The sequence below is a fragment of the Microtus pennsylvanicus genome, chromosome 9 (assembly GCF_037038515.1).
Source record: "Microtus pennsylvanicus isolate mMicPen1 chromosome 9, mMicPen1.hap1, whole genome shotgun sequence".
NCBI classification, from domain to species: domain Eukaryota; kingdom Metazoa; phylum Chordata; class Mammalia; order Rodentia; family Cricetidae; genus Microtus; species Microtus pennsylvanicus.
Genome location: NC_134587.1, coordinates 95,760,742 through 95,776,989, shown reverse-complemented (window position 1 = coordinate 95,776,989; position 16,248 = coordinate 95,760,742). Strand labels below are relative to the sequence as shown.

At 38.0% G+C, this 16,248-nt stretch overlaps 1 protein-coding gene and 2 pseudogenes across 1 annotated transcript in view; all 3 read left to right on the top strand.

The window, feature by feature from the left end:
* Galntl6 (polypeptide N-acetylgalactosaminyltransferase like 6) overlaps positions 1-16,248 on the top strand; it is a 1,064,237-nt gene that overhangs the window by 197,603 nt on the left and 850,386 nt on the right. The window lies entirely within an intron of this gene.
* Positions 1,788-2,562, top strand: LOC142856692 (pre-mRNA-splicing factor 38B-like; annotated as a pseudogene).
* On the top strand, positions 2,745-3,716 carry LOC142856930 (myeloid-associated differentiation marker-like; annotated as a pseudogene).

The following is a 16,248-nucleotide window of genomic DNA, read 5'->3' as shown; positions in this document are numbered from 1 at the left end:
AATACATATTATTTATACATTTATATGTGCATATTTATACATACATATAATGTATGTTACTTAAGGTATGTCAGGCCTACATAAGAAACTAAGTAAACAAAAAGAGACTAAATAACAGACATGTCACTCGCTTAAGGTGCCCTAATCCTCTGATGTCCTCAATCTCTATATCCCTCCCACCCAAGAAAGAAAAGAATAACTTTTGAAAAACTTATTTTTTAGACAACAGTGTCACAAAACTGGGTTGAGCGCACAGGATAACTTTCAGTCCCTCTACTTCGGAGGTTGAGACAGGTGAATCAAGAGGCTAAGGCCAATCTTAGCTACATACCAGGTTCCAGGCTAACCTGAGCTAAATGAGATTCTATCTTAAAAAAAACATTAAAATAATAATAATGCTATGTAGTCATTTTATTGAATAATTAGAAAGATAAGTGATGTAAAATTTTGTATGTCTGAGAATGTCTTTGGGCTAACAGAATTCTATTTAAAAATTGAGACAGGAAGGACACCATCACTGCCCCTTAGAAATATCAGAGAGTGATCTTTGGTCACTCTTATGTAATTTTTAGACATAAAGCAAAGAAAAAACAGCCTACTGTCCACAACCCCAGAGAAACTAGATAACAAACAGTACCCTAAGGGAGACATTCATGGATCTACATAGGAAAGTGAAAAAGACAAGATCTCCTGAGTGAACAGGGAGTGTGGGAGGTACAGAAGAGGTTAGAAGGAGAGAGGGGAAGAAGAAGAAAGGGGAGTGGAGAATAATGTATTTTATAGCTCAATAAAAACAATAAAAAACATAAAAAAATCATTTAAACAATTATACAAAAAGAAGCCATGTTGGATTTTTTGCTTTGTTACGCGTGTTTTTTTTAATTTTGTTTTTGTTTGTTTGTTTGTTTGTTTTATCATTCAATACGCAGAAAGAATAGGGAGAAAAGGCATCCATCCATCTTTTGATTTCTTTAGTATGGACAAGTTTGGTTGGTTTTTAGTAAGAATGATAAAATTGTCCACCTGTTTCCAAGTCTGTAGGCGTCCCTAGGCCTCCCTAGGCCTGTGCTTAAAGCTCCAGGCAAATCCAGTGCATCACTGACTGCCAGAGTATGTTTTTAAGGGTTTAATCCAGTATTTATTCTATTTTCATGATGGTTTTCTGAAATCAGAATGCAAGTCATAAAAACAATCTTTCTTGGCTCTCTGGCTCTACACTCTGGCTCCTCTGATGATCCTGTCTGTCTGACTGGTCCTTGCCATCCCCATGATCTCTCTTGTGGGAGCGGCCTTGGCTCCGGCTGTGCTTCCTAGACTTCTCTTTGCTAGGGCTGTGTTCTAGTTTTTTTTTTTTTTTTTTTTTGTTGTTTTTCAGTTTTTTAACACTGCCAGTTCTTCCTTGACTGCCGCATCTACTTTTATTTGACTTTTCTTTGCTTTCGTTTTTATGTTTGCTTGACTTGTCTTTGCTCCTGCTCCGTTTCCCCGCATTTCTGCTTCTGCTTCTGTTTCCTCTCTCTGCTTCTACTCCCGCTGTGTTTTTTCTTGGAATCTTTTTTGTCATCTCTGTGTCGCCTATTTTCCTCATCTTCTTTGTGCTTCTGCTCCTCTCCCTCACCCCTACTCCTCTGCTCCTTGGAGCGCTCTCTCGATCTCTCCGGTCCCTTTCTCCTCTCTCATCATAAATCTCGATCTCGTCTTCCACTCTCTCATTTTCTTTCTCTCTTTCCCGATCCCTGTCTCTTCTATCCCCTTTCCTATCACGACTTCAACTGCGACTTCTCACACATGTTGATCAGTGGGAGAAAGGAAGCAGGAAGACAGTTGATTGGATGGGGATGTGCGGAGGGGTTCGAGGTGTTGGAACAGGAGGCACTGTTTCTACGGCTTTTCGCCTGTTATACAAATAATTTACCCTGAAGTAAACTCGAAAGCAAGTGATAGGTCTCATAACACATACAGATTTCTCCGTATATCAGAGCCCTTGAATTTATGTATATAAGGTATATGCAACCCCCTACAGACTGGTTTGAGCCCTTCCTTGATGATGAGGAGGACCTAGATGTGAAAGCTGGCGGAGGTTGTGTAATGACCTTTGGAGAGATACTTAGCTCCTTTCTCACAAAACTGGAGTGGTTTTCTTCGTTGTTTCTAAGAATTCCAGTTCCAGTTCAGAAGATTATTGATCAACAGATTAAAATCTGGCCAAGGAAGATGAAGAAAGATGGCAAGGAAGGCGTTGAGGAGATAGACAGACATGGTGAGCGCCAGCGGTCCAGATCTCCAAGGAGATCACTGAGTCCACGGAGATCTCCAAGAAGATCAAGAAGTCCTCGCCGAGAGGGCCATGGATCTTCTAGTTTTGACAGAGAATTAGAAAGAGAGAAAGAATGACAGCGAATAGAGCGGGAAGCCAAAGAAAGAAAGAAGGAAAGGCGAAGATCCCGAAGTATTGATCGGGAGCCAGAGAATTTTTTTTCTTCTTTTAACTTAAAGGGGAAGTATGTGACCTACTTCCTGTTCCCAACCCCTACTGCCTTTAATACACACCTTACTGCCTAAAACAAAGCTAGGGAGAACCCGTATGCTTTGGCAAAAATACCGTTCGAAAGGCCAACGGCCAGAGCAACTTCAGAAACCATAGTCTGTCAACGAATTCTGACCAGCCATTTTCAAGGGTGTGATTCAGTCTCTCTTTACAATCCAGAATTTCACAAACCGGAACCGTCAATTTTTCGGTCTAGATGTCCGTCTCGCCAGTAACAGTGACCCACACCACCATCAAGACCTCGGCAGCGCCAGGCCTGGAGTCTTTGACTATTGTGGGGTCCCCTCGGATACTTATCCGACCCCTGGGCCTTCTCCGTCTGCTTGAGCTGTCATCTACCTGCTTGGCTTTCTCCCTAGTGGCCCATGGAGGTGCGTGGATTGGCTCCACGGGCAACTGGTGCATGTTCTCCTGGTGTTTCTGCTTCTCCATGACCCTGATGATCCTGAGCCTGGAGCTGGGTGGATTCCAGAGATGCTGCCCCCTGTCATGGCTGAATTTCCCTAACATCTGTGCCAGCTATTCTCTCTTCTTCTGCCTGTCGTCTTCCATCATCTACCCTCTCACGTATATGCAGTTTTTAGATCATGGATATGTCAGAGAACACGCTGTGAGTGCCACAATCTTCTCCTGCATCTCCTGTGTGGCTTATGCAACGGAAATGACCTGGACTCGGGCAAGGCCTGGTCAGACAACTGTTTACATGGCCACTGTGTCCGGGAGGCTGAAGGTCTTTGAGTCTTTCGTAGCCTGTGTCATCTTTCTCTTAATCAGCAACCCAAGCCTGTACAACAACAAGCCTGCTCTGGAGTGGTGCGTGGCCGTGTATGCTATATGCTTCATCCTAACCATGGTGATCATCATAGTGAAAGTGGGGAATTACACCAACATTGTGCCCTTCAACTTCGCCTCCTTCTTGACAAGTATGGCCTTCCTGTCCATCCTCTTCTACACTACAGCCGTCGTCCTCTGGCCCCTCTTCCAGTTCAATAAGGTGTTCCAGGGCCAGCCCCACAGAACAATGGATGTAACCTGTCAGTACAAGGGTCCCCACTCTGTGTGTGCCTGGGATCGCCGACTGGCCGTGGCAGTCATGACTGGTGTCAACCTCCTGGCTTATATGGTTGATTTTAAGTACTCTATCTAGCTGGTGTTTGTCAAGGTCTAGGATTCACAAAGGGACACCTTGCCATTCCCGTGCTGCAGCTTCTTTGTTCTTGTTGTCCTGTATTCTCCTTCCTGTTTCCTTTTTTCTCCTTCTGGTTTATTTTCCTTTCCTTTTCTGGTTTGTTTCTTTATCCCTTTCTCCTTTGTTTCTGAGCTGTCTCCATAGCCCTTTGTTTCTTTGTCCCATCTACATTTATCTATTAGTTTTCTCGTCTCTTGTTTTCCAGCCACCTCTTTCTCTTTCCTGGGAGAACCCTTAGATTTCTTCCTGTGTCTATCAACAATTCCACTACTAAAGATTCTGACTATACATACCCCAGACTCGTTTGCAAGTCGTCATGCCAGGGGCCTAAGGGGCCTCTTGCCAAACTATGAAGAAATGTTGTTTTAACTTTTCAGGTTTCTTCTTTAAGTACTGTTATTCTTACCTTATATGTATCATGTTCCCTCGGTTATAACTTAATTCATATTTCTAACTCAAACATTATCACATGTTGGTCTCTGTCTCTCTTTCCAGAATTCCCCTTTGCTTGATTAATTACTATTGTATGGGTTTGATTTCAGATTTAATATCCCAAATCTCATATGCAATACCAAAGCATATTTTATTTCATAGGCTCAACTGGACACCACTATCTACTACACAAAAAGTTATTATATCAAAGTAATTATTTTCAAAGTCAAACATATAGCATCCATACAATTTATGTAAACACAAAGCTAATAATAGCTTCTAATAAAAACCTGCATTATTTTGATTTAAGGTAAGAAATTGAATGTTTTATTATTTTGTTGAATACACAGTTTACTATATATAAACATAGCAGTGGTTCTCAACTTGAAGTTCATGACCCCTTTGGGGGTTTGAGTGACTCTTTCACATGGGTGGCCTAAGATCATAGGAAAACATGGATTTTTACATTATGATTCATAACAGTAACAAAATTACAGTTTTGAAGTAGCAACAGGAAATGATCATCTGGCTGGTATCAAAATATTCATGGTTTGCTGGATTAGTAGGATAGAGAACTACTTATATAAGGCATAGGCATTAGTATAATTTTTTTCTTCCTTGCATTGCTTTCTACCTATATTACTATTTCCACTGATTGATGTACTTCATTTTGTATAATGAACGAAACCACAGCTATAATACTACTTTAAGGTTTTATATACAACCTTTAGTTTTTTCACATCTAATCTTTTTCACTAAACTTAGATAAAACTAAGGTGGTTTTCATACTTTATGTTACAACAGGCTTATATTGGTGAACATAAAGAAGTGTTTTCTTAAATGTAGGAAGAGAGTTTTTCATATTTTTCACATAGAAGTTATCAGTATTGATTTCAGCTGCTAAAGAATTGATTATATTGTCTCAACTTTCAAGATGGGGACAAAAATACGTAGTACTTAATTAGTAATTAATAGTAATTGAGGGGAGCAAATGAAACTCTAGCCTGGACATTCTTGAGTCTATCAAAAAATTTTAAGGCAACTCTAGGGAATATTTTAAAATATATGCAAAACTACAAGCTATCTGGTAAGTTACCACAGAGCTGTCTCCAAAAAAAGTAGAGAGGGATTTTGTGGATAACTTAAAACTGTTTTAAGTAAAGATGATAGAATATTATCTGACTTATATTTTAAGAGTGGCCTCAGCCTTGTGTCCAAGAAAAAGCAAGAAAATTACTGAGTATGCCATGAGGGAATCTTATAAACATAGAGATATAGAAATAATATTTATTGGTGTTTAGAAGACAAATAGAATATAAAACTAGATTGCATATTTGTGTATTTTCCTAGAAATGTTAAGTGCATTACCAACTCATAATAGTATAATACCTATCACCAACATGACTTCTCAAACAGGATCACACGGGATGGGATTGTAGGGATAGCACGAGCCTTCCAGAACAGTACTTCACATAGCAGCTGAAAGATACTTCAAGAGAAAAAGGTAGTGTTGGAAGGTGTTACAGCTTCTGGAGACTCACAGAAGAAAATACAGAAGACAAAATCAGGAGCTAAACCACTCAGATATTCACAATTTTAGCATGTTTTATTCCAAGGTAATCTCTCTGAGAAGTTAATTTAGGTCTGTATAGTTGCTATAAGAAAGTCACCATCAGTGCTACAAAAGTAACCTTACTTTATATTTTGAAGGATAAAAATATACTCAAATATAATCAAAATATGTATGATTGAAAGCCAAAAAAGTATCAGTCTTTAGATAGAATTTTTGAATTAATAATTTATGAAATAGTAATGATATTGAGCAACATTCAAGGAAAATATGGCAGGCCAACCATCACGATTGGTGGTATCCACAGTTCTTTTAAAGCAGTGAGCTATGGGTTTGGGGATTAAATGGCAAGCAGGGAATTGGGTATCCAGAGAGATGTCTTTCACTGTGTCTCACCTAATAAAAAAACATATTTTATCATAATGTCCATAATTAATGCTTTATCAGGATCACACTTTGAAAAATTATTTTTTATTGCTTTATAAATAATACAATTCAAAATTTCCACTTCCTCCCCTCCTCCCATTTCCCTCTCTCTCTCCCCTCCCTGCTCTCCTTCCCCCTCCAGTCCTAAGAGAGGGCAGGGTACTCTGCCCTGTGGGAAGTCCAAGGCCCTCTCTCTTCCATCCAGGCTTAGGAAGATGTGCATCCAAACAGGCTAGGATGCCAAAAAGCCAGTACATGAAGTAGAATCAAATCCCAGTGCCATTATCATTGGCTTCTCAGTCTGCTCCCATTGTCAGCCACATTCAGAGCGTCATGTTTGATCACATGCTTGTTCAGTCCCAGTCCAGCTGGCCTTGGTGAGCTCCCCTTAGATCCATCACACCATCTCAGTGGGTGGACGAACCCCTCGCTGTTCTGACTTTCTTGCTCACCTTATCCCTCTTTCTACTCTTCAACTGGACCTTGGGGGCTCAGTCCAGTGCTCCAGTATGGGTCTCTGTCTCTATCTCCATCCATCTCTGGATGAAGGTTCTATGATGATATTCAAGATATTCATCAGTGAGGCTATGGATCGAAATAAAAAACACTACCCTGAGTGAGATAACCCAGACCCAAAAAAATGAATATGGTATGTCCTCACTCATTAGTGGATTGTAGCCATAAACAAAAGCCTATAGTTCGTGATCCTAGAGAAGCTAAATAATAAGGTAAATCCAAAGAAAAACATATATAGAGCCTTCTGAAAATTGGAAACAGACAAGATCGCTAGGCAAAAGTTGGGAGCATGGGGGGAGGGTGGGAGTGGGGTGGAAGAGGAGAGGGGGAGAGAGAAGGGAGAGGGGAGGATTGGGGAGAGCTTGGGGGAGTGAGCTGGTTGAGATGGAGGAAGGGCAGATATGGCAGCAGGGAATAAGATATCTTAATTAAGGGAGCCATTCTAGGGTTGGCAAGAGACTTGGCTCTAGAGGGGTTCCCGGTGTCCAAGGGGTTGTTCCCAGGTAGCTCCTTGGGCAGTAGAGGAGAGGCTGCCTGAACTGGCTTTATCCCATAGCCACACTGAAAAGTTATTTCAAAGGCATTTTCATAGAAAGGTTTTCCTCAGATATTCTCATCTCCTTATACAGACTCTTCAACATGAGAACAAAGCTTCCAATTTACATTTGTGAAGGCTGAGGCAGAGACTGAGTGGTTTGCCCTCGATAAGGTTCTATAGGGAGAGTTTAAAAGAGCCAGGTTTGCAACTACAGTAGTCATGATCTTTTCTCATGCAGTACTCCTTTCCTCCGTTGAAAATTAGAATAAACAAATTGTCAATTTTTTTATATTGATGCACAAGTATCATTATTCTATAAGAATACATTAAAATGTAACACCATCATTTCGTTGAATTGCCTGGTAGTATAACATATATACTATACTCCCCATTCCTCTGCAGTCATATTCTTTATAAAATAATTTATAAGAAACAAAAATATGCAGCATAGCATTTTTAAAAGTCAATAGAAATTTAAGGAAAATTGCTACCATTATTAGATATGTTGGATTGTTAATCAGCTCCATTTACTCATCATGAAGAATCACAATGAAGTGTTAAATTAAGAGTGAGGATGCCTCCATTTTGGACACTGTAACAACATCCCTAATAATAAGTAAAGCCTTGTTTCACCTTAGGTTCTGTTTTAAAGAATAACTCCATTCCCTACATGTATATAAAATCAATAAGTGAGTGACTATATAAATGGAACAACTTAAAAAAGATTTATTAGCTGGGCTAAAGCAGAATTAAAATTACTAATTATACAATATAATTTATTTCACAAACTAGGAGAATTTGTGAGGCACATAAAACGTGATGATCCAAATTGAACTTCTCATCAAGCTGTAAGTTCTTGACTAAAACCTGTGATTCTCCATGCAGAAAACTCATGGTAATAAAGTAATTTACAGCATTTTTCAGTTAAGATATTTGCTAATGTTATAATTCGTTAAATGTATATAATTTTTTCGGCCTTCTTCTCCAAATATAAAGACATTATGTGTTTAAAATAGTTACGTTTCTAGCATCAATATGATTTATTATTCAAAGGACATTTAGAACTGTAAGCTGAAAAACTTGGATCTTTGTGTAATCTCGCTTTTGGAATTTTATTTTGAATATAGGGTCACTATAAAGAAAAACAATGACTAACTTAACGTCAAGATGTAAATCTTACCTTCAGATATGCTTTCCATACAAAACAAAATCAACAGACTCCTGGAAATTTAAGCAAAAACAAAAGTAATCCAAGCCATCTATTTTAAAATTGCTTTAAAAAAAAACATACTATTTTTACTTTTACTATTAATTACCCATAACCCTGAAATGTTATAATTATTATCTTGTCCCATTATTCAACATTTTTGTAGTAATATATGTTGATCAATGCCTACAATTATGATTACTTAATAATATTGGAAAATTGATGAGCTTCGTTTTATTTTTTTTCTTACTAATTGATACATTAGGTGTGTAGGGCATTAGAGATACTTTGTAACGGACATTAACTAATTTTAAACTCAGATTTGACTTTAAAATCATGACAATATAATAACACATACTCCAAAACTGTATTTGAATGAATGAGAAAAAATCTACAAAATTAGATACATTCTTCTTGTATATGGCATTACAGGATAAATAAAATTATCTCTTCAAATTATTTGTACAATATAATATAACCCAGTAGATGAATAACAATATTTACTGAATGAAAATATTTTAAAATAGCCATAAAGTCTCAGGTCACTGAATATGACAATTTTGTTAAATATATTATATTATATTGTTTGTGTATTATATTCATCTACATCTGTTTTCATAGTTTATAATATAGAATAATAACATATTATTGTTCTAATAATGCACAGTTGGTTACCTTTGAAGTCTAAAATTTGAAATTAGCATTTTTATTCCTTTCAAAAATATCAATTAATACATTTAGTTTTGTATATTAATTTCTGTATGTTACTCTCTGAATGTATCATATGCTATCAATAACACCCAACCTATGTGTAATGTCTAAATCATTATAAATAGTAAATTTTATTTAGTTATTTATTTTACCTAAAATTTTCTTAATGTTTTTAATTGGACTATTTGACTTCAAATTTCAATTGAATGTTAAACATACTATTTTATAGTCACATTTTGTTCTTTACATGTGTGCATTTTCCTATCTTTGCAAAATTACCTTTGAAAAATTCAAGACAACATTTAAAGAAAACAAGGACCTAGTCCTATCTTTAAAGTTAGGGACAAGCTTGAGTTACTTTTTCATATTTTATAGTGAATATTGGCAAGATATAGCAGAAGCTGAATAAACTGGCAAGGGTCAAAACATCTGTGGTTTTAGAGAGTGAATAAACACATGAATGGAGAAAAGAAGAAAGCTCACAATAATATCTTTAAGGAGAAATATTAGTAAAAACAATTGTTAACAGATGAAGTAGAAACTTCTATAGAAAGCTGGTATAGGAATACTGGGAACTAGAAGAAAACACTTCAATCAATTAAATCATGATATTTAAATTTTGTGAAACATTTCCCTCAAAAATATCCAGTAATGCTATAAATTGGAAATTTATGCATAATAAGAACATTATCAATTTTTAATTTGGTTTAAAATATACTTTCATAGTTGATTAAGAATCCTGCTATACACAGTTTGTTATATGGTTTCTCGTATACCTCAGAGAAACAATTTTCAACCTGTGTAAAATCCTTTTTGCAATTCCATGCACAAAGCAAAAACAGAAGAATGAAATATTGTCTTCTAAAGAATGAGAATCCGAGTTAGGTATTTTCTCCTAGTGTGGCCAGCCGTTAGCTAGGCCAGGGTTAAGAAACAAGGTCAAAGCCTGGCTGCCTCTACTCACAGAGATCTGTGTGTGGACTTCATTTTCACACTCATCTGCACTGTCCCAGTAGAGAGCCCGTCTTAAGAAATGCTTGTTGGGCCGCAGTGATGGTTCAGCAGTTAAGAGTAACTGCTACTCTTCTTCAGTTGACTGGAATCACAGCATTTCCCAGGGTGACTTCTCTGCTGGTAACTCCAACCCCAGGGGTTCTGACTTGTTATTCTGGGACCTCCAGACAAACACGACAATCAAATGCACACTGCCCACCACTTCTTTACAAGTGGCTTACACATAAAAAATGTTTAAAACAAGAGTATTTTATAAAACATTTCCTAGAAGTTTATTGATGTTTTAAAAATTTTTGGTGAAGGCTCATGTTTATTGCCTGATTGAACCCTTTCTTTTATGGTATATGGTTATTTTATATGCCAAACATGACTATAGTAATCTTGCCACTATTCATCATTTATTATGATGCCCCCATATTCTAAGATTATCTATCTATCTATCTACCTATCTATCTATCTATCTATCTATCTATCATCTATCTATCATTTATCTATCTATCTATCTATCTATCTATCTATCTATTTGTTTTTTTTGATACAGGGTTTCTTTGTAGCTTTGGAACCTGTCCTGGAACTAGCTCTTGTAGACCAGGCTGGCCTCGAACTCACATAGATCTGTCTGCCTCTGCCTCCTGAGTACTGGGATTAAAGGCCTGCACCACCACTTCCCAGTTAAAATGTATACCCCAGGCTGGTCTCAAACTCATGATATTCCTGCCTCTCAGCCTCCTTCATCAAATCCTACAGGTGTATGCCACCACAACTGGCTCTAAGATATTTTAAATATATCTTATACTCAGTTATTCCAAAATAACAAGAGTTTTGATTACTGAAGCAGTGACCCTAATCACCACAAACCGAAGTCGTCCTCTCTTCAGGTCCTTCTGCTCACTTCCCTTCTTTAAGTGACCCAGCAGCTAACACTGGGCTGCACCACGCTCCCTGTAGCTCAGTATTGATTCTCTGAGAGAGCTACATTCAGGTAGCTGTTCTTGAATCTAATATTTCCATCCAGGTTTCTTTTGTATTAGTTTGAACAGGCAGCACCATGTCTTTCTCTCAAAAGATACATGCCACAGTCCTGACTTCCTTGCTCGTCTTCTCTCTCCTTCTGCCATTCAACTGCACCTTTGGGAGCCCAGTCCTTGCTCTGATGCTGGTCTCTGTCTCTATCTCCATTCCTCGCCGGACGAAGATTCTATAGTCATATTCGAGATAATCATCAGTGTGATAGTGGGGCAAGGACAGTTCAGGCACGCTCTGCTCTGCTGCCCAAAGACATCCCCGTGGACACCTGGGATCCCCTCTAGAGCCAAGTCTCTTGCCAACCCTAAAATGGCTCCTTTAATGTAGATATCTTCTTCCCTGCTCCTATATTCACCTTCCTCCATCTCCACCCTCCCAGTCCTCCAAACTCTCCCCAGCCTTTCCCTTCTCCCTTCCCTCTCCCCCCCTTCCCCCAACCTAATCCCCACCCCTACCCCCACCCTGATGCTCCCAATTTTTGCCCAACAATCGCGTTTGCTTCCAATTTCCAGGAGGATCTATATATGTTTTTCTTTGGGTTGACCTTGTTATTTGGCTTCTCTAGACTTGTGAACTATAGCCTGTTTTAATAGGAGCTCACCAAATACGGCTGGACAGGGACTGAAGGAGCATATGATTAAACTACACTCTCAGATTGTGGCTGACAATGGGGGCTGACTGAAAACCCATTGATAAAGGCACTGGGACTTGTTTTTACTGCATGTACTGGCTTTTTGGGACCCTAGTCTATTTGGATGCACAGCTTCCTAGGCCTGGATGTAGGGAGGGGAGGGCTTGGACTTCCCAGCCCTCTTGCAAGCAGGGACAGGGAGGGGGGAGGGTGAGTAGGGAAGCAGGAGAGGAATGGGAAGAGGGGAGGAAGTGTAAATTTTTGAATGGAAAAATAAAAAAAAATATGTATGCCATAGAAATACAAAAAGATGTCCTGGAGCCTAGAACATTTATTAAGGCAGAAATACGGTAAACATTTATTATATCAGAAATAGCAGACTGCACACCACTGGCCGAACAACAGATGTGTCAAAATGATGCATGACTTGAACTTTGCCTCATTCCTTCTCCCCTTTCTGCCTGCAAACACACATGGGAGCGGATTTTAAAATGTAAAATAAAACTGGAGACAGACTAATATCAGAGCTCTCAGAAGATGTAATAAAAGTAAGCAGATAGAGGTAATTATATTTCTTGTTTATTGATTTTAGCAGTCAAAGTCATTAGCAGCTAGCACAAAACAAATTCATTGTGAAATGCCAGGTACAGTGTTAAAGGAAATCCAAAGTGAAAGTAGCTGAACATTTTAGAAAGCACATTCAACAACTCATATCAAAAAGAATAAATTAAGAGTCAAATTATTAAAACACTTCCTGTAGACATTAAAAGATTTGGAATGTGTAAAATGTGATTTTTATTGGCATTCTATGTACTATAAATAGATACATGAATGAGACAGTGATGAGTAAAATGTTTTCAACATGAGCATACAATTGGTATTTTCTGATTGTATTCCTCTGGTCCCTGACATTCCCACGCAACATAGAAGCTGTGTTATTTATCGTCTGGAAACGTCTTTTATCAACTTCACAAAGACAAGAGCCATGTTCTTCTTCCTCTCAATTACAGAATTCCACTGTTTGTAAAATTAAACAAATATTTTTGAGTGAGGCAAATTTGAAAGATAATTTGAAGATATTGAGCCATCAACTGGGTAGAATATTTGTAACTAAGAATAACATTGCATTATTCTAATACTTTATCATTGAATCTTTCTAGCCCTATCAATTTCAAAACTCCCTCTATCACAAACAATGATGGTATAATCCAAACTGAAACACTAACCCACCAACCTCTATGAGCGTCTTCAAGGACTATATCTTTTTCTAGGAATATTTCATATATATCCTAAAATATTCTACTGGTTAATATGTCTACAGTCTCTTTCATAAAATTATATTCCTATTCCTGCTGCTCTTCAGCAATATTTGCAAACATAGCTTACAAACCGAAATGCGTGCTAATCTAAGTCCCTATCACTCAGTAGCCACAGAGGCTGAAATCAGAGGGGCCATGACGATTCAGTGATTCCTTTAGGTGCTACATGTAGATATCAGCTACACCATCAATACACATTCCCCACATGCTTAGACTAAATGCATCGTGTAGATTACATGCTATAGAAAGTGAAATAAAACTTTCTTTTTTACCTGAACTAAAGCAACTTTAAAACCTAAAATTTGTTCAATTTGGAAGAATAAACCATCTGAATCAAATTTCTCCTTTATAATTTGTTGGGTTTTTTCACAATACCAGAATGCATCCATACAGGACCCTGCCAAACACTCTCTGCATGCAGAGCAGAAAGCTCCAATTTACATTCTTCAAAAAAGGACAGCTCAACCAAATTTAATGTATTTTGGCTGACAATTTGTATGCTTAGTCTCTGCCCAACATACTTTACTCTGAAAGAGCCAAGCTATAAAGCCTAGAATTATAGTTTATAATAGGAAGTTTGATAGAGCTGTTTGCACTGATACTGCACCCGCTATAGCAGGAGCATAATTTGTATTTTAAAGAGATGGGAGTGTTCCTTGTGGCCAAAAATGGAATAGTAGACTTTACAATGATTATTTCTGAGAACTTATCTTTCCTACATGTCTGCATAAGCTCGAGTATTTTTAGACTATTTCATCACTGATATATAATCATAAATTATATATTTCTTGTGGACCTAATTTAATTTGTAAAGCATCGAGGATTTATAAAAACCTAAAGTATCCACAGGAAGATTATCTAAGTTAACTTGGCTCTCTTTCCTTCCACACTTGACTACACTGAAAGAGTTGCAGTAGAGGTAATCACCCATTTTTTAACTTTACTAAACATGGCTCACATGGAAAGACAGTTATATTTTTGTTTTTGCATTAATGTGTTTATTAATACTTGTCCTTTTATATTTCAGTTTCCACTTCTTTCTTTGACAGTCTCACTAAAGGGATTAAATGTTGTACATATTTTGTTCACAACAAGCCATCCAATCATGCCGTGGTACATGGCAATGGATAGTAGTTACAAAACAATGGTAGAACAAAAAGTCAATTATATTTTCTTTGTCTTTTAAGGATACACTTCTTCACAAAGAGACACGATTTATTTATGTCAAATCAAGAAATCAATATTCCCAAATCATTAGTATTTCCAATTAAAAACACATAATCACTGAAGTAAAGCTTCTAGGATTTTTGCCCTTTCCATAGTATTGGTGGCCTGCTGGTCTCTAGCATTGCCTATGTTGGAGTCTGCTCCTTGAACAGCCCCTAAGATGGTGATGGGAGCATAGTCTTCAGGGAAATGGGCATCAGTTTTAGAAATCCGTGACAGAAGCCAGGAGAGCAATAAGGAAGTGAGGTAGAGAGGGAAAGAAAGACAATAAATGATGGGTACATGTAGGCCACTACTGTGTGCAGTAGATTTTCTTTTTGCACAAGAAATCTGAAAGTTTGCAACAGTGCCCTTCAGATATTTCCTTCTACTATATAGACAGGTGTGACTCATGTTGCACTATTCATCCAACTGATGTTTGTCTTTGGTTAAGATTGCAAGAAAAAGAACCACCGTACAACATAGCACCTAGGACAAGGTAGCAAAGACAAGCCTAGGCACAATCCAGATTCCTACAGGCACAAACTGTAACCATTTTCTTCCAGTGTAGTAACACTGGCCAGTGGTGGAGTGTTGACTCATTTACAGGAATCTATGAGATGGAAACTAACTTTTAGAATTATATTCATGAGTAACTCACTTTTATCTTATTAATGTTCTCACCTGAGTCTGTTTGAATATTAACCAACAGAAAATTAAGAATGCAGTTCTCATAAACACTTTGGGAAATCCCTTTGATAGCACTTCTAACCCAGGTCTTCATCTCAGACAGGAAAAAAGATCATTCCAGAGTTACTTTTATTTTTGTTTGTTTTGTTTTTGGTTGGTTTGTTTGTTTCAAGACAGAATTTCTCTGTAGTTTTGGAGCTTGTCCTGGAACCAGTTCTTGCAGACCAGGCTGGCCTCAAACTCACAGAGATCCACCTGCCTCTGCCTCCCGAGTGTTGGGATTAAAGGTGTGTGCCATCACTGTCCAGCCCTCAAGAGTTACTTTTAGGAGAGCCACAAAGGAAAGAGAATGTAAATCATTTGTCCCATAGTCATATGGAAGAATTCAAGATTACATGAGTTAATTTAGATTTGATATTCGGTGTATCCTTGAAGATGAAGTTTATATAATGTGGGCATGCTTTCCCTGAGAGACATGAAAACATATCTTCTCTCTTCTTTGAAGACACCAATGGCAAACTAAAGTGCTAAAGTACATAGACAGAGTGTTCTTTCAGTAAACTTTCCAGAGTCTACATTCACTATGACCCAGAAGTCACAAATCTATGTGGAACAGGGGCAGAATTATATACAATTTACAGAAGCTATAAGAGGGAATGGGCAGAATCTCAAGCGAGGGTGAATCCACTCCAGCTCCACCTTCTATAAAAATATCATAGACTAATCAAAAAGGCCCAATCCCAGGAGACTCTTACAGTCATACCTGCTCTGATAAAAATGGGGACTCTTATGCTCAGAGGACAGTGTTCCATACTAGCTTAATAAAAAACAGAAGGCTACAGATAAACTATTAACCCAATCATTCACTAGCCACAGGTCAGGAAGAGAGAGATGGGGTTGGGGGGTTGGGGTGTGGTTAGTACTGACCAATAGGAAATCAGTGCTGGAGAACACAGACCTGCGGACTATTTCACCAAATCATCTGTAAGAAGCACAGAGCAGTAAGGAGAGCATAGCAGCAGCAATGGTGAGAGAATCATAGTCTGGCTTGACTTGTAGACGCTTGCTGATGAGCCAGGGTGAGTAAACTTTTCTCAGCATCCCTGCAGATCATTTTCATCCAGGGCACATAAGGGTAACTTCACTATCACTGCTCTTAAGGATCAATACCCCCTGAGCACATGGAAACTTATTTTGGAAATAGTTCATCTTTCTTGCAAAGTTT